The sequence below is a fragment of the Rhamphochromis sp. 'chilingali' genome (genome assembly GCF_963969265.1).
Source record: "Rhamphochromis sp. 'chilingali' genome assembly, chromosome: 2".
Lineage (NCBI taxonomy): Eukaryota > Metazoa > Chordata > Actinopteri > Cichliformes > Cichlidae > Rhamphochromis > Rhamphochromis sp. 'chilingali'.
In genome coordinates this window covers 13788293-13808154 of record NC_137930.1, presented here as the reverse complement: position 1 = coordinate 13808154, position 19862 = coordinate 13788293, and the positions used below count along the sequence as shown (strand labels likewise).

General features: G+C 45.8%; 1 protein-coding gene across 2 annotated transcripts in view; it reads right to left on the bottom strand.

The window, feature by feature from the left end:
* The window catches only part of LOC308385302 (synaptic vesicle glycoprotein 2C-like), a 71447-nt gene that overhangs the window by 41222 nt on the left and 10363 nt on the right, over window positions 1-19862 (bottom strand). The gene's annotated exons all lie outside the window — the stretch shown is intronic.

The following is a 19862-nucleotide window of genomic DNA, read 5'->3' as shown; positions in this document are numbered from 1 at the left end:
CCAAGGGCTGGCTCCCGACAGCCCAAACCCGAGAACCAAAACACAAGACAAACAGAGAACAACCCACCCAGGGCGGGAGGCGGGGGACCCGGACAGAGGGAACGAAACCAAACAAAAGATGAGGAGCATGAACCAAAACTGAGTCCAAAGACACAAAAACAGTTCAAAACAGGGAGGCAAATGTCCAAAGAGGTCAGAAGGTCAACCCGGGGGGCGACAGCACAAAAGTTCACAATTCAGCTGTTCCGGGGCCGGCCACGTGAAAAAGTGGCAGTGGCGGCAGAACAGATCCGGAGGCCGGCCGCGTGGAAGACGGCGGCGGCTACAGAGCGGGTCCGGAGGCCGGCCGCGTGGAAGATGGCGGCGGCTACAGAGCGGGTCCGGAGGCCGGCCGCGTGGAAGATGGCGGCGGCTACAGAGCGGGTCCGGAGGCCGGCCGCGTGGAAGACGGCGGCGGCGGCGATGACGTAGAGACAGGTCAGGGGGCCGACCGTGTGGAAGGCAACGGCGGCGACTCAGGCGAAGGCGGTCTGGGGGCCGACCACGACGGCGATGACGTCCGGCTAGAGGCCCAGAAACTGGCCGACGATGCCGAGGTGCTGGATGTACTTTGGACGGGGGTGTAACAATCGCTGGACCAGGCGTGGAGGACAAAGGCTCGGAGGCCGGACCAGGCGTGGCAGAAGCAGAGGCCGCGGCTGGACCAGACGACGCAGAAGTAGATGGTGGCTGGACGGGCTCCCCGGGCCCTCCAGCTGACGTGGCTTGAGGCTGAACGGGCCCCTCGGACCCTCCAGCGGAGACGGGAGGCTGAACGGGCCCCTTGGACCCTCCAGCGGAGACAGGAGGCTGAACGGGCCCCTCGGACCCTCCAGCTGACGCGGAGAGAGGCTGAACGGGCCCCTCGGACCCTCCAGCGGAGACAGGAGGCTGGACGGGCCCATCGGACCCTCCAGCTGACGGGGAAGGTTGCCAGACGGGCTCCTCGGGCCCTCCAGCTGACGAGGCATGAGGCTGGTGCGGTTCTCCTGAACCCCCAGCTGACGTGGCATGAGGCTGGATGGGCTCCTCGGGCCCTCCAGCTGATGTGGCATGAGGCTGGTGCGGTTCTCCTGAACCCCCAGCTGACGTGGCATGAGGAGGGGATCCTCGGGCCCTCCAGCTGACGCAGTGGCAGGACCAGTAGGTGCAGAGACTACTGGCTGAACAGAAGGCTGAGCAGGTGATGGAACAAATGACTGAGCTAAACACTGGGGAGCTGGCTGAGCTGCACAGTGGGCTAAGGGCTGAGCTAACGGAAACACAGGAAAATGAACTATGGACTGGGCTGCTAACAGAGCTAATGACTGAGCTATAGACTGAAAAGCATGCAGTAGTGATGGTGGTGATGGTTGTGGACTGAACTCTCCTGAGCCTCTGGAACACAGGGAGGACTGCTGGGCGGGGTTGCCTGAGCCTTCAGCAGAAACAAGAATGGGTGCAGGCACCTGCCGGACACTAGCCGCTCCCACCCGAGGAGTAGGTACAGGTGCAGAGACGGGCTGTATCCTGGCTGACCTCACCCTGGGGACCGGCATGGGTGCAGGGGTGGACTGGTTCACAGCCCCCCTCACCCTGGAAGCCGGGACAGGCACCGGCAACGGCTGGGCAATTGCCCTTCTCACCCGAGGAGCTGGTACGGGTGCAGAAACTGACAGAGCCTCAGCCGGCCTGGAAACCAGAGCAGGGACCAACTGGACCTCAGCCTCCCTCACCCGAGGAACTGGTACGGGTGCAGGGGTACGCTGGGCCCGAGCTACCTCGGGAGCAGGAACACAAGCAGGCAAAGGAGCGGGCTCAGAAAAAACAGTCTTAGAATTGGCAGGCTTAGGGTTAATATGTACTGGGTCGACAAAAACAGACCTAGCCAAAATGAATTTAGCATTTTTCCCACCCTGTTTTACAGTCTTTGTTTTAGCAGGTTTTGACGTCCTCGGGTTAATAGTCTTAGAGTGAGCTGACTTAGGGATGACTGAGCCAGACTTGACAAAACCTGAACTGACAGACCCTGAACTGAGTGTTTTAGACCTGGTGACATTGCTCACAGTTTTTCCTTTAAAAGCATTTGCAGCCTTTGGCGAGTGCTTATTGTCTTTGATTTCTCCCTGTTCAAAGGGAGCAAAATGAAAAAACTTTTCCCAGTCTATGTCATCATCCAAAAGGGAGACTCCAACAGTGTCTGGGGTGAGTTTATTGTCCTTTTCAGTTATGGCTTCAGGTGGGATGTGTGAAAGGCAGTCATTATAACTCACCCCCGGGAGTGACGAGACAAGGGAAGCAAAACTAGAAACACTCACATGAGACATGGACCTTCAAAGTAAAACAGGAAACACTGACTGAATTCTAAACATGCAAACTTAACAGCAACTGGGGAGACAGAACATAGGAACCTGAAACATGGTACAAAAACGTCACAGTGGACATAACATGGAACACAGGGAAGCCATATGACAAAGCCAAAGAACTAAACCTATGATAACCATAACAGACCTAGGGAAACAAGAAACAGTACAACAAAGGACTCAAAACATAAACCATAATATAAAAACACAAGATCTCTTCAAAATAAAATAGGAAACATAATGAGACGCAGACATGACAACCAGAACTTGACAACGTAAGACACAGACATGAAACACATGAAGAGCAGGGGAGACTTAACATGGGTTGGAAACACAAGGGGGAACTAATAAGCAAATGAACCTAGGAGACCTAATGAGCTTAAACATACTATAAACATCAAAATGAACTAAAACTCAAAACACTGGGTCATAAGACCCAGGATCGTGACAACTACTGCTAAGCCACAGTACCTGCAATGGCAGCATGGCAATACAAAGTTGACTCCATGCTGACCCCAGTTAAGCAGCCAGAGCCTGACCTTTACGGTTAAGAAAAGCAGAGATAGCAGTCTAAATTGTCTTTTTCAACTTCTATCCATACCCGTTTCTACAGAATCTCTTTGGCAATCACTGTAAAGTTCTCTTTGAGATGGTTTTAAGCTTTCTTTCAGTTTTATGTTCACACTTGTGCTTATTAGAATAAGGATTTAGATTTGGATGGATTTAAATGATAAATGTGTGGCAGCGCATCTGGGCACATGTTATTGAGTAATACAGAAGTAACAAGTAATCTAATATTTCTCCAGGAATGTAATGTCCATCCATCCATCCATCTTCATCCGCTTTATCCGAGGCCGGGTCGCGGGGGCAGCAGCCTAAGCAAAGAGGCCCAGACCTCTCTCTCCCCAGCCACCTCCTCCAGCTTATCCGGGGGAATACCAAGGCGTTCCCAGGCCAGCCGAGAGATATAATCTCTCCAGCGTGTCCTGGGTCTGCCCCGGGGCCTCCTCCCGGTGGGGCATGCCTGGAACACCTCACCCAGGAGGCGCCCAGGGGGCATTCTTGTCAGATGCCCGAACCACCTCAGCTGGCTCCTTTCGATGTGGAGCAGCAGCTGCTCTACTCTGAGCCCCTCCCGGATGGCCGAACTTCTCACCCTATCACTAAGGGAGAGGCCAGCCACCCTTCGGAGGAAGCTCATTTCTGCCGCTTGTATCCGCGATCTTGTTCTTTCGGTCACTACCCACAGCTCGTGGCCATAGGTGAGGGTAGGGACGTAGATCGACCGGTAAATTGAGAGCTTCGCTTTTACACTCAGCTCCCTCTTCACCACGATGGACCAGTGCAGCGTCTGCATTACTGCAGCTGCAGCCCCAATCCGTCTGTCGATCTCCGGCTCCCTTCTCCCATCACTCGCGAACAAGACCCCGAGATACTTGAACTCCTCCACTTGGGGCAGGAACTCATCCCCGACCCGGAGTGGGCACTCCACCCTTTTCCAGCTGAGAACCATGGCCTCAGATTTGGAGGTGCTGATCCTCATTCCCGCTGCTTCACACTCGGCTGCGAACTGTTCCAGTGCGAGCTGGAGGCCCTCACCCGATGAAGCCAACAGAACCACATCATCTGCAAAAAGCAGAGATGAGATTCTGAGGCCACCAAAGCGAAAGCCCTCCGCCACTTGGCTGCGCCTAGAAATCCTGTCCATAAAAATTATGAACAGAACCGGAGACAAAGGGCAGCCCTGGCGGAGCACATCACCCACCGGGAACGAGTCCGACTTATTGCCGGCAATGCGAACCAAGCTCTTGCAACGGTCGTATAGGGATCGAATGGCCCGTAGCAATGGGCCAGACACCCCATACTCCCGCAACACCTCCCACAGGACACCCCGAGGGACACGGTCGAATGCCTTCTCCAAGTCCACAAAACACATGTAGACTGGTTGGGCAAACTCCCATGCACCCTCAAGTATCCTCGAGAGGATAAAGAGCTGGTCCAGTGTTCCACAACCAGGACGAAAACCGCATTGTTCCTCCTGTATCCGAGGTTCGACTAGCGGACGAACTCTCCTTTCCAGCACCCTGGCATAGACTTTCCCAGGGAGGCTGAGGAGTGTGATCCCCCTGTAGTTGGAACACACCCTCCGGTCCCCCTTCTTAAAGATGGGGACCACCACCCCGGTCTGCCAGTCCATAGGTACTGCCCCTGATCTCCACGCAACATTGCAGAGGCGTGTCAACCAAGAAAGCCCTACAACGTCCAGAGCCTTCAGGAACTCGGGGCGGACCTCATCAACACCAGGGGCTCTGCCACCAAGGAGTTGTTTAACTGCCTCAGTGACCTCGCCCCCGGAAATTGGCGGGTCATTCCCCTCATCCCTAGACTCTGCTTCCTCCTCGGAAGACGTGTCAGTGGGATTAAGGAGGTCCTCAAAGTATTCCTTCCACCGCCTGACAATTTTCTCAGTCGACGTCAGCAGCGCTCCGCCAGCACTATACACAGTGCAGGTAGAGCACCGCTTTCCCCTCCTGAGACGCCTGACGGTTTGCCAGAATCTCTTCGAGGCAGTCCGAAAGTCTTTTTCCATGGCCTCTCCGAACTCCTCCCACACCCGAGTTTTTGCTTCAGCCACTGCCCGAGCCGCATTCCGCTTGGCCTGTTGATACCTGTCGGCTGCCTCCGGAGTCCCACAGGCTAACCAAGCCCGATAGGACTCCTTCTTCAGCCTGGTGGCTCCCTTCACCTCTGGTGTCCACCATTTGGTTCGGGGATTACCACCACGGCAGGCACCAACCACCTTGCGACCGCAGCTCAATGCAGCAGCTTCGGCAATGGAGACGCTGAACATGGTCCATTCGGACTCAATGTCCCCAGTCTCCCTCGGAATGCTGTTGAAGCTCTGCCGGAGGTGTGCGTTGAAGATCTCGCGGACCGGGGCCTCTGCTAGACGTTCCCAGCACACCCTCACTACGCGTTTAGGTGCACCAGGTCTGTCCAGCATCCTCCCCCGCCACCTGATCCAACTCACCACCAGGTGGTGATCAGTTGACAGCTCAGCCCCTCTCTTTACCCGAGTGTCCAGAACATATGGTCGCAGGTCTAGTGATACGATTACAAAATCGATCATCGACCTACGGCCTAGAGCGTCCTGGTGCCACGTGCACTTATGGACACTCTTATGTTCGAACAGGGTGTTCGTTATGGCCAAACTGTGACTAGCACAGAAGTCCAATAACAAAACACCGCTCGGGTTCAGATCAGGGAGGCCGTTCCTCCCAATCACGCCCCTCCAGGTCTCGCTGTCGTTACCCACGTGAGCATTGAAGTCTCCCAGCAGGACAACAGAGTCTCCAGGTGGAGCACCTTCCAGCACCCCCCCCCCCCCCCCCCCAGGGACTCTAAGAAGGCTGGGTACTCTGAACTGCCACTCTGCGCATAAGCGCAGATGACAGTCAGGACCCGTTCCCCGACCCTAAGGCGCAGGGAACAAACCCTCTTGTCCACCGGGAAAAACCCCAACGAAACGGCAGCAAGCCGAGGGGATATTAGAATACCCACCCCAGCCCGCCGCCTCTCACCAGGGGCAACTCCAGACTGAGACAGAGTCCAGCCCCTCTCCAGGAGACTGGTTCCAGAGCCCAAGCCATGCGTAGAGGTGAGCCCGACTATATCTAGCCGGTACCTCTCAACCTCACGCACTAACTCAGGCTCCTTCCCCACCAGAGAGGTGACATTCCATGTCCCTATTGCCAGTCTTGGCAGCCGGGGGTCAGCCCGCCAGGGCCTCCGCTCCTGGCCGCCACCCGACACACAATGCACCCAACCCCTATGGCGCCTCCTGCGGGTGGTGGGCCTGCGGGAGGATGGGCCCATGTCTCCTCTTCGGGCTGTGCCCGGCCGGGCCCCATGGACTAAGGCCCGGCCACCAGACGCTCGCCCTCGGGCACCCTCCCCGGGCCTGGCTCCAGGGCGGGGCCCCGGTAACCCTATCCCGGGCACGGTAAACTGTTCCCTCGATATCCTTTTCATAAGGGTCTTCTGAATCGCTCTTTGTCTGGTCCCTCACCCAGGACCAATTTGCCATGGGAGACCCTACCAGGGGGCAAAAGCCCCCAGACAACATAGCCCCTGGGATCCCTGGGACACACAAACCCCTCCACCACGATAAGGTAGCGATTCAAGGAGGAGTGTAATGTAAAATGAATAAATACATAAATAAAACAGCCTTAGATTACTTGTTACTTTTACAAATGTAAAGATAAAGGACTGCTTTTTTGACCAGATCCCTCTTGTAAAACAGCCTGTGTTCTCAATAAGTCTAACACATGACTTTTTTGTGAGTTACAATTCCAACCCTGATTACCAACTACCGAAGAAACCAACAAAGTTTCCATTTCATCAGTGTTACTTGACTGTGCACATTGTCAGCATGACAAACTGATCAGTTATTAGATCATTAATATGAAAATAAAATGACATGATTGTGATAGTTCACTTGATGGATGTTATTTGAGATAGTTTACAAGATTAGAAACCTATTGGTATTGCAGTAAAATCAAATACTGTATCATAAATAAGTGATTTATGCATGAATCATACTCAATGGTTAAAACAAATAGATATTTAAGCCCCCAAAACATGCAATGGTCAATCAGCCCTGGCACCAGAGTGATTTTTTTTGTCAGATATTGCAATTCAACAGTGTATTCAAATTTTATAGTTCCATATTTACACTGATAAGGCATAATAGCAAATAACACTGACTATCTCTTCATCACGGCCACTGTTAGTGGGTGGGATATATTAGGGAATAAGTGAACATTTTCTCCTCAAAGACCTTAAAGTCCTGGACAAGATACTGAACCCCAAGTTGCTCTCTGGTGTGTTCATCAGTATGTGAATATTAAAATATTCACATTAAAATTAAGAAATTTGGATGTAGACTGGATTAGCTTGGATGAATATTGGTGAATGTGGAATTTCATAAATAAAAAAAATAAAAAAATAAAAAAAGCTTGAGTAGAAAAGTACACCATACCACTGCATTTTTAGCCACCTAGATGGATTTGGAAGTTTATTCAGTGTGTGTTTAGATAAAAACATCTAAATGACAAAATTATATATTGTCCGTAAAAAGTTCTAAAAGGATGACATTGTACAGCAACGTCTTTCACAGAGTATCACAGCCATGGTCAACCACCCTAAACACATATAAGGGTTATGACTTGCCTCCATTTCTCAAACACTTGTAGTCACAGGACCTCAGAAGTGCAAAGTAAACCTTACTAAAGTTGTTCTGAAAACACCTGAACTGTTAAGTATGAAGTGTTAATCTTCTTCTTAAGTAAGACCAGACAGTGTCTGCTTCTAATGTTACACTGTGTAGCTTTTGTTGCATCCAGTGGGATTATTTCAGCAGTGGAGTCTCAGCAGTCTGCATGCATGCCACTTACTTTTCCACAGTAATTAGCTCTTATGTGCAAGTGTAATTCTCTCTTGACACATTTCTGCTCTGTTTTCTCATCCTGTCACCATGCAATGTCCTGGCATGGATGAGAGGAGAGCTTCAGGATTTCAACAGATGAGGGGATTCCCTGAAGACCACCTGTGATTGACAGGTGGTTGCTGCAGGGAATCATACAAACAGTTTGTTTCAGGGAGGGAGGAGGAGAAGACCCCTGGGAGCAACACACATTCTGGCATTAATTAGTGGTTCCCAAACATTTTTTGGTAGGCCCCCCTTTGTTTTACAAGAAAAATGTTTGCGCACACGCACGCACACATCCTCCAACCACATACACCCATATTTTGCTCCATTGCGGTTTATTTCAGACCTCAAACATTTAGCAAGCAATTATGCAAATACAAGTAATCTGCAATAAATTACAGGTAGTAAGGAAATAAACTACTAACTCTTTTACACTAAGTCCACACCTACACGGGTATTTTTGAAAACGCAGCTGTTTCGTCCACACGTAAACGCCGTTTTGAATCACCGAAAACGGAGATTTTTTTTAAAACTCCTTTTTTGCGTTTACCTGTGGACGAGGAATACAGAGTTCATCACGCAACGTCAAAGGTATGTGCCAAGGTATAAAGTAACACTTTATGTACACTCTGGGTTTTAATAGGATATGACGTCTTTCAACAACCACAGCTATCGTTCATTGGTGGCCTTTAAAAAGATTCCAGATTTAAGACACTTCCAGGTTGGCTTCAATTATCAGATCAGGAAGCTAAATTCATCTTTTATGCTGTCTGAGTGTTTCCTCTCTTCGCTTCATGTAGTGATGATGAACTCTGAAGGCAAGAAGTATACATCATTCCACACTGAGACTTTGGGCCATTATGAATACACCATGTGGGTACCTGTGGAGCATTTCATGTAGCTGTATGTACTCAGAATAATAAGTGTAAGTGTGGAAATATGCAATTTGATTATTGATCCTGCTTTGACCAACAATTTTAGCCTTGCTAGCTTTAACAGGTTGTGGTTCGCACTGCATAAGTTTTCAAATTGCTTGTGTGAAATTATTTACCCAGTCAGCTGATTATAATTCCAGTCAAAACAACGATTTCACTCAGATCCTTATTTTCTCACACATAGCAGTGCAAGTGCTAAGTGTACAAGCTGGAACAATTCACATGTGACACATGGACTTTTTTCCACTTCAGATATTCTCAATAATAAAGTATGCTAAGCTCTTAGTCTCTCGTGTATTTAAGTAATATCTCCTAGGATGCATAATCGGTGATGTTTCCTGGGTTCATCAGATGTTTTGGGTATCTCAACAGCAAACATCCTCACCCAGGTGACCCTCTGTATCTTTGCTCACAGATTGAATGGGCATCCTCTAAGCCATTCCTGTAATGTCCAACCATTTAAGAACTTTGCAGAATGAGCCCTTTTGGGGCTGTTTTTCTGCCAAGGGGACAGGACGACTGATCCGTGTTAAGGACAGAATGAATGGGGCCATGTATCGTGAGATTTTGAGCCAAAACCTCCTTCCATCAGTGAGAACTTTGAAGATGAAACGAGGCTGGGTCTTCCAACATGACAATAATCCAAAACACACCGCCCGGGCAACAAAGGAGTGGCTCCGTAAGAAGCATTTGAAAGTCCTGGAGTGGCCTAGCCAGTCTCCAGACCTCAACCCCATAGAAAATCTGTGGCGGGAGTTGAAAGTCCATGTTGCTCGGCAACAGCCCCAAAACATCACTGCTCTCGAGAAGATCTGCATGGAGGAATGGGCCAAAATACCAGCTACTGTGTGTGCAAACCTGGTAAAGACCTATAGTAAACGTTTGACCTCTGTTATTGCCAACAAAGGTTATGTTACAAAGTATTGAGTTGTATTTTTGTTATTGACCAAATACTTATTTTCCACCCTGATTTACGAATAAATTCTTTACAAATCCTACCATGTGAATTCATGGATTTTTTTTTTTTCACATTCTGTCTCTCACAGTTGAAGTGTACCTCTGGTGCAAATTACTGACCTCTGTCATCATTTTAGGTGGGGGAACTTGCACAATCGGTGGCTGACTAAATACTTTTTTGCCCCACTGTACGTCTATTGCACCATAACTAAGGGAGGATTCAGGGTCACCTGGTCCAGCCCTAACTATATGCTTTAGCAAAAAAGGAAAGTTTTAAGCCTAATCTTGAAAGTAGAGATAGTGTCTGTCTCCCGAATCCAAACTGGAAGCTGGTTCCACAGAAGAGGAGCCTGAAAACTGAAGGCTCTCCCTCCCATTCTACTTTTAAATACTCTAGAAACAACAGGTAGGCCTGCAGTGCGAGAGCGAAGTGCTCTAATAGGGTGATATGGTACTACAAGGTCATTAAGATAAGATGGAGCCTGATTATTTAAGACCTTGTGTGTGAGGAGCAGGATTTTGAATTCAATTCTGGATTTAACAGGAAGCCAATGAAGGGAAGCCAATACAGGAGAAATCTGCTTTCTCTTTCTAGTCCCTGTCAGGACTCTTGCTGCAGCGTTTTGGATTAGCTGAAGGCTTTTCAGCGAGTTTTTTGGACATCCTGATAATAATGAATTACAGTAGTCCAGCCTGGAAGTAATAAATGCATGAACTAGTTTTTCAGCGTCACTCTGGGACAGGATATTTCTAACGTTAGAGATGTTGCGCAAATGGAAGAAAGCAGTCTGACTCCAAGGTTCCTCACAGCGTTACTGGAAGCCAAGGTAATGCCATCCAGAGTAAGAATCCGGTTAGATACCATATTTCTAAGATTTTCAGGGCCGAGTACAATAACCTCAGTTTTATCTGAATTAAGAAGCAGAAAGTTAGCAGCCATCCAGGTCTTTATGTCTTTAAGACATTCCTGCAGTTTAACTAATTGGTGTGTATTATCTGGCTTCATGGACAGATAGAGCTGTGTGTCATCTAAATTTGTGACACACCATTTCTTCTCCAGCTTACGAGTCATCTGCTTTAGGCTACGTGTTTGAGAATTATACCACAGAGTCAGGTACTTCTGATTTGAGGCCTTAGTTTTCACTGGAGCTACAGTATCCAGAGTAGTACGTAGTGAGGAGGTAAAATTATTAACAAGATAATCGACCTCTGTTGGAGTAGCGTTCAGGTAGCTGCTCTGCTCTATGTTGGTACAGGGCATTGAAGATGATAACCGTGGGTGGATTATATTCTTAAACTTAGTTACAGCGCTTTCAGAAAGACATTGACTGTGATAAAGTTTACTCTCCACCGCTGTGTAATAGATTATTGTAAATGTAAATGTTATCAGGAAATGATCAGACAGGAGAGGGTTTTCAGGAAACACTGTTAAATGTTCAGTTTCTATGCCATATGTTAACACAAGATCGAGAGTGTGAATAAAGTGGTGGGTGGGTTCTTTTACATTTTGAGAGAAACCAATTGAGTCTAATAACAGATTAAATGCCATGTTGAGGCTGTCATTTTTAGCATCTACATGGATGTTAAAATCACCCATAATAATTATTTTATCTGAGCTCAGAACTAAATCAGATAAAATGTCTGAGAAATCAGACAGAAACTCTGTGTAAGGCCCAGGTGGACGATAGATGATAACAAGCAAGACTGGTTTCTGAGTTTCACAGCTGGGGTGGAGACAAGGTTAAGCATCAGGCTTTCAAATGAATTAAAAGTGTCACGGCGGGGTGCGCCGATGTGAGTGAAAACAGGACCCAAAAGCAGATGATGACGAGTAGTGTAAGTTTAAACAGAAAGTGATCCTTTATTAGATGACGGCAGGAGTAAACCAGGAAACCAAAATAAACTGACAAGACACTAAGAAACAAAATACTAAACGGTACTGAGATTGGAGACCACAGACTGGGACACATTGAAGGCTGCTTCTAACAGCTTGGACGAGTTTACGGACACTGTCACCTCCTATATCCACTTCTGTGAGGACAGCATTGTGCCATCACGCACCAGGGTGAGTTATAACAATGACAAACCCTGGTTTACTCCTAAACTCAAAAAGCTGTGGCTGGAAAAGAGAAAGGCGTTCAGAAACGGAGACAGGGACTGCTACAGAGAGGCCAAGTACAGGTTCACTAAAGAAGTGGACATTGCTAAACATCAGCACTCTGAGAAGATGCAGCAGCAGATCTCAGAGAATGACTCGGCCTCTGTGTGGAAAGGTTTGAGGAATATTACAAACTACAAGCCTAAAACCCCCCACTCCACTGATGACTTGCTCTTAGCCAACACCCTTAACGACTTCTACTGCCGTTTTGACGAGCCATCAGGCAGCCTTCACACCTCCAACGGCCCCAACAATAGAGGCACTTTGGACACTAATTCCCCCACCTCTCCCCCCTCCATAGAGCCATCACCACCTTCAAACTGTTCACCTACAACACCCCCCTCCTCACCCCACACAAAAGAGGATTTCACACCACCTCCTCCCACCACAACTCTTCATATTCATGAAGCAGATGTGAGGAAGCAGTTTAAGAACCTGAATGCTCGGAAAGCTCCCGGCCCAGACGGCGTGTCTCCTGCCACCCTCAGACACTGTGCAAACGAGCTGGCCCCAGTGTTTTCTGGCATTTTCAACTCCTCACTGCAGGCATGCCATGTGCCTGCCTGCTTCAAGTCCTCCACCATAATCCCTGTCCCCAAGAAACCTAGGATCATTGGACTAAATGACTACAGACCCGTGGCTCTGACATCTGTGGTCATGAAGTCTTTTGAGCGCCTAGTTCTCTCCCATCTCAGGACCCTCACGGCCCCCCTCCTGGACCCCCTGCAGTTTGCATATAGAGCCAACAGGTCTGTAGACGACCCCACCAACATGGCCCTACACTTCATCCTGCAGCATCTGGACTCCCCAGGAACCTACGCCAGGATCCTGTTTGTGGACTTCAGCTCTGCCTTCAACACCATCCTTCCAGACCATCTCCGAGACAAGCTCTCCCAGATGAATGTGCCTGATCCCATCTGCCGGTGGATCACTGACTTCCTGACGGACAGAAAGCAGCATGTGAGGCTGGGAAAGAATGTCTCGGACTCCCGGACCATCAGCACCGGCTCCCCTCAGGGCTGTGTTCTTTCTCCTCTGCTCTTCTCCCTGTACACCAACTGCTGCACCTCCACCCACCAGTCTGTCAAGCTAATCAAGTTTGCAGATGACACCACCGTTATTGGGCTCATCTCTGACGGGGATGAGTCTGCCTACAGGAGGGAGGTTGAACGTCTGGTGTCCTGGTGCAGCCACAACAACCTGGTGCTGAATGCCCAGAAGACAGTGGAGATTATTGTGGACTTCAGGAAGCACACAGCCCCACTCCCCCCCATCATCCTGACTGACACCCCCATCACCTCTGTGGACTCATTCCGCTTCCTGGGTACCACCATCACCCAGGACCTGAAGTGGGAGCCCACCATCACCTCCGTCATCAAGAAAGCCCAGCAGAGGATGTACTTCCTGAGGCAGCTGAAGAAATTCAACCTGCCAACACGGACGATGATGCAGTTCTACACTGCAATCATCGAGTCCATCCTCACCTCCTCCATCACCGTGTGGTACGCTGGAGCCACTATCAGGGACAAACAGAGACTGCAGCGTGTTGTGCGCTCTGCTGAGAAGGTGACTGGCTGCAGACTCCCATCTTTGCAGGACCTGTACACCTCCAGGACATTGCGGCGTGCAGCTCGGATCTCAGCTGACCCTTCTCACCCTGGACACAGTCTGTTTGACCTGCTCCCCTCAGGCAGGAGGCTCCGGTCCATTCGCACCAGAACCTCTCGCCATAAGAACAGTTTCTTCCCCTCTGCTGTTGGACACATGAACAATAACCATATGACTGTTCCCGCCACTAACACATGACCCTACGCTGTGTTCACTGCATCATTCCATGTTTGGCACTGATCACCACCTGCACTCATGTATATATCTTTCAACGTAGCACTCTTAATTCTTATTCTCATGTATATATCCCATGTATATCTCATGCACATATCTTTCTACGTAGCACTTTTAATTCTTATCCCTACTTTTATTTTTTTTTTCATGTCTATTTAAGTGCTATTTATGACACTATGTTTGCACTGAAGCACCGCAGCAATTTCCTAATGTTGTAAACCTGCTCAACATTTGGCAATAAACCCCTTTCTGATTCTGATTCTGATTCTGATTCTGAGACCAAAACCTAAACTATGACTGTGGTGGAAAATAACAAGCAAAGACCATGACTAAGACTAATAATACATAACAGACGAAAACCGTAACTAAGACTGAGGTCAAATAAACAGACGAACCGATCAAGGCAAGCAGAAAACAAAAGGCTTAAATACACACATGAGGTGATCCAGGGAAGTGGAGACACATGAGGAAACAGCTGACTGACATGAATCTAATGACAGGACCAGGAGGAGTGAAACTAAATACAATGACCAAAGAACACATGACACTGTCAGAATAAAACAGGAAACACTAAAAACTAAACATGACAACACAATAAGACAGACCTAATACGTGATGAATGAATACAAAACCCCAAACATAAAAAAACCCAGGAACAATCATCAATAACTGCCCAAACTAAAGGCAAAATAGGAAATAACACAAAAACTAATAACATATCAAAAAATGAGAAAAATACAAAGAGAACTCAGAGTGCTGGGTCGGAGACCCAGCCTGTGACAAAAAGTCTGTCTTGGTCTTTGGTTGATTAATAGGCTGGTGTGAAAAATTGCTGCCACACCGCCCCCTCGGCCTGTGCTTCGAGATTTCTGGTAGTTAGAATGACTTGGGGGTGTTGATTCATTTAAACTAGCATAATCCTCCTGCTGCAACCAGGTTTCTGTAAGGCAGAGTAAATCGATTTGTTGATCAATTATTAAGTCATGTACTAACAGAGACTCGGAGGAGAGAGACCTAATATTTAATAATCCACATTTCACTGTTTTACTCTTTGGTTCAGATGTGGATACTGTATTGTTCTTTCTTTGTAATTTTTTTTAATGTTTAAGTTGTCTATTGCTGGTTTTTAGTTTGTTTTTTGTCTGTTTGGCAGCTGACACAGTCTCAGTGGAAATGGGTTTTTTTTTGGGGGGGGGGGGGGGGTAGCAGGAGGACAGAGGACAGAGAGGCGTGTTAGACTGCAACTCTGCTTCCTGGTCCCAACTCTGGATAGTCATATTTTGGGGGGTTTAATAAATTTGTCCATATTTCTAGAAATGAGAGCTGCTCCATACAAAGTGGGATGGATGGCGTCTCTCCTAACAAGACCAGGTTTCCTCCAGAAAGTTTGCCAATTATCTATGAAGCCCACATCGTTTAAGTGGGTGATTAGCTAACAATGCTGTCCTTGGTTGTGAAGAGGACATGTTTAGCCTAGGTTTTTAATTTGCTAACCTCAAGCTGCACAGAGCCTATTTATCACTCTGCTGTGCTGATAAACTTCAGGTGTCTGTGGTGATTGTGACTCTATAAGTACGTAACCACAGCATGCAAAGGTGATAGACTTAACAAATATCAGCTGGCCAAAATCCCCTTTAAAGTCTTCTTACTACACTACACCTGCAGCATGGTTTCATCTGAGCAAGCACACATTTGAACTAAAACAGTCAAAAAGGGTGATTGTGATGCAGGAAAACACCGGCAGACAAATTAAAGCCATATGTGGTGGAGGAGAAAAGGAGAAGAGGACATTTAGAGGAAGTGTGTAAAATCTCAGCCTCTCTCCTTTTCTCCCGGGAGGTACGTGAGCCAGTCTACCATAGCTAAACTGCGGTGAAGCACAATGCTGCAGAGATTAACTCTGGCCCATATCTTCAGATCGCCAGTGAGGCTATGAAACACAAAGAGGTTGTGTTAGAGCGTAAGAGCAGGATTACAGCAGGGTAACAGAAAAGACAGGGAGTTAAAAAAAAAGTGGACCATCCCACATCAAGATAGCATTTCACCTTTTACGTTATATTAAAGGGAAAGAAAGTATTTGGAGTAGATCAGGGACAGAAATATAAAAATGAGATAATTCCTTTATATAAATAATAAATATATTCATGTTAGTAAGGCTTTGATCTGGGACTACCCAGACTTTTCATAGGTGTGCATTGAATAGCAGCAAGTAATCAATGATAATATATGTGCTGCTTATTTAGTCATAAGCATTGAGTATTTCTTCTTCAGTCACCTTTCTCACTCACTATGTGTTAATAGACCTCTCTGCATTTAATCATACCTGTTATTAATCTCTGGCTCTCTTCTACAGCATGTGTTTTATCCTGTCTTCTTTCTCTCTCCCCAACCAGTCGTGGCAGAAGGCTGCCCCTCCCTTAGTCAGGTTTCTTCCTGTTGAAAGGGAGTTTTTCCTTCCGACAGCAGTGTCCTGGCAGTGATTATATATGTATTTATTATTGGTGTTATTTAGTTTGTATTAAGCTATTCTATCTAAAATACTGTGATAAAATTAAATATATCATAATTATGCATGATAAACTTCATTTCCTGAGTTATGGCCAAAAACAAGTTCAGTGAGGTCACCTTCCCCTTTGGACTTTTATCCACTCAATTTTAATCTGTTTGTCTCTTGACTAAATTTACTGAAACATGTTCTCAAAGATGTGAACCTAAAACTAAATGTGTCCAGGAAGTTGCCAATATTATAAGGCTGTGAGATATCTTTAATCTGAAGCTGGTGAGGGGAGAGGCAAAGATTTTTTAAGTCATATCACATATAGATATGTATTCACTCAGTCAGACCTCACAAACACTAATGTACGAGCTGGGATTAGTGTTTTAATCAAATATAAGCAGATGTCTCTATCATTTTAACATTGTTTTTCCTTTTAACAAGATGTCCACTGAAACTTATCTTACTGACCACTTCAAGAGTCACTGACCTTCACAGAGAATCTGTGATAAAAATAACTAATGAGTGCTACTGTGCTACTGTTCTTTTAAGCATATCTGCAAGTGAGCACATATATGCATCGTCTATTTATGCAGCGTGTGACAAGTTGGTGAAATGACTCATTCTTTCTATTCTTTCCCTCCTGTCTCCCACTGAGGGATGAGTCAGAATACAGGAGGAATCTGGGTGAATAATAAACCATCTTGCTCCCCCAAACATGAAATAAGATTAGTACTCTCTTCTACATGTACTTCTGGTAATAAAGCCACACTAAGATAATGTAATAAGAGACAAGGATGACTTTTTGTCTCAGAATCTTATTAAGTGACAAAAACTTTCATTTAGCACAAACACACTGAGAAAAATATCAGTGCCAAGCTAGTATTTTTATAGTTGTGTTAGAAATGATAAAGCCAAATCACACACCATCCACATTTAAACATAATACATATTGGCACACAAACAGACAACTTTTCCCTAGAGTGGGAGAGATCCATCTAGCTTAACACACCTCCTACTCATCTATCCAAATACCTGGTGCCATGACAACCCACTGGCAATTCCTAAAGCAATGAGATTATGGCTAAAAGTGTCACACACCACTTAGTTTCTCTGCATATCAAATGTCATTAAAAGCACAAATCTTGTGAAAGTTAGGATCATGAGATTAATTCTGTCAACACTCTAATACTTCTACCAGTCTATAAGTGTCATATAAATCTTAACTTAATTTATGAGCATCAATAAGATTATGCTCCATGTCTACAAAGCTGACTTTACAGAAGCATTAATGTCTCCTGATAGCAATGTTAGATGACTTTTAGATGGTTCATTAGAGCGCTTCAAAATAGGAGTCTACTTGTAACTTGTTGTAACAAATTGCCTTACACAAAAAGTAAGGCAATTTGTTTTTGGTCATTTATTTCTTTTGTTTATTTTTTGCCAATATGAATTGTTACAACAAAGTAATAATTATCCAAACACCGATTTCAATATTGCTCAGATGCTGACTCAGCTATATGAGGTATGGGTGACAATGAATTAATCTACATGGCAAATCTAGTCAATGTAATTCCATTTAGGCTACGTCCACACCTACATGGGTATTTTTGAAAACTGAGATTTTCCGTTTTTGTTATTTTTTTTAAATTCCGTTCACATGTAAACCCAAAAACGAAGGAAAACGTTGCTAGGAACATGCCAAAGCAACAGGTGGCGATATATTCCTAACCGTGTAGAAATGTTGGCCAATCAGAACTCTAAAAGACTGGGTGGGAAAGAGTAAACAAAGATGGTGCATATACGCAGAACTGAGTCCTATGTATGGAGGGACAGAAACTGTGTTGTATATGGAGAGCATGAATGGCATGGGAGGAGCTGAAGAATGTCACATTAGCTATGTCCTTTATACTCTCTATGTCAATGACTCTCACACTGAGCTGAAATGAAACAAGTCACACACAAAAATTGGTGAATTAAACAAATCGCAAAGAATTGCTTAACTTTATAAAAAAAATCATATGTTTTATCTAAAAAAAAGTTAAGAAAGTAATGTTTGTCTATTGTTGTCTTAAAGATGAAGACATTTTATTATTTTATGTGTATAAATTATTGCCATGCTAACATTGCCATTAGCTCAAAGTACTAAAGTAAAGCAACTCAATCCCGTTGCTTAACTAAAGTGCAATAAAAATCACTTTTTAAAAAAATCTGAATCTTACTTCAAAATAATGAGTAAAACAAGATTAAAAACACACCTGTTAAGTTGAATAATGAAAACTGGACCCTGGTCACTTAATTGAACAATCTGACTAAAAAATGGCTATAAAAAGTTCTTCTGGAATAGCAAACTGATATTTAACAGCTGTCTCTAATTGGCTCGGAATGGCCCAGTCAGTTTTCATACCCAACAGTGAAAAGTATATTGTATGCAGTAAAATTAATAGCCAGAGAACTAGACATACACTAAACACATTTTCTTTGCTAGGAGGACTTCGATAGAGTTCCTCATTTGTCTTTTTTCTTTTTGTTTCAATTCATTTATTTATAGTATTATTCACATTAGTATATTCGCAGCCAGAGCTGACAGGTGTGGAGGGGTAGGAGAAAAGTGAGAGAGAATGAGTTGTAATTCTGTGCAAATTTGGATTTGGTTCTTCCTTCATAGACTGGAACAAAACACTACAAAGCTCTCCAAATGCATGTGTTAAGACAAAAGCTTCAGTCTGCACAAGGGCACCAAGCTCGGTGGCCTACTCTCCCCTTCACTTCTTGTTGTCTTCACTGAGCCAGTAGCAGTAGCAATCCAAAAAAATAAAGATATTAAAAAGATATTAATAAAGTGGAACCCCGACTTACGAATACCCCATTTAACGAAAAATTCAAGTTACGAAGGCACTTAACGGCAAAATGCCCGAGTAACGAAATCCGTTGGCTCTGATTGGCTGAGCCCAGAATGCCTACAATGCCTACAATGCCTTCCGAATCATGTGACAACCCCCTTGGCTTTCGTACTTGCGCTTCGCTGTTCCACTTGAACGATGTATTGTTGTTGCAGTTAGCAATTAGCCTATAGCCTATCGTTCACTCAAAAGGCGCAATGGGTGCTTCGACTTACAAAAATTTTCGACTTACGAAAGACCCTCGGGAACGAATTAATTTCTTAAGTTGGGGTTCCACTGTACTTTAGGATAAGCCTTTTACTGATGATGTATTACTTTTCCTTGGCAATTCACAAACCTCTTTTCTGAAGACTGTCACATTAACAGATGAATCGTCAGATCTATGTAGTAACTAATGCCATAACGCAAATGTCGAACCCTATTTTAACCCTATGCTGCAACCTTCTTTTTTTTTAAAAATATTTGACTGACATTTGCCCTATATTGAATAGAGACAATAGAGATGGACAAGAAAGCAGGACTCAAACCCCTGCTGCTTTCTGGTGGCCATGTCATCGCCTGCTCACACGCTGAGCTAAGCTGAAACACAAACTTGACTACATGTCAGGTCAACACATACCACAACAACTTGAGTGACGGGAAGATGTAGGGATAAAAGGAGTTTCTGGTTATGTCAATTAGACATAGATTTCCCGCAAAAG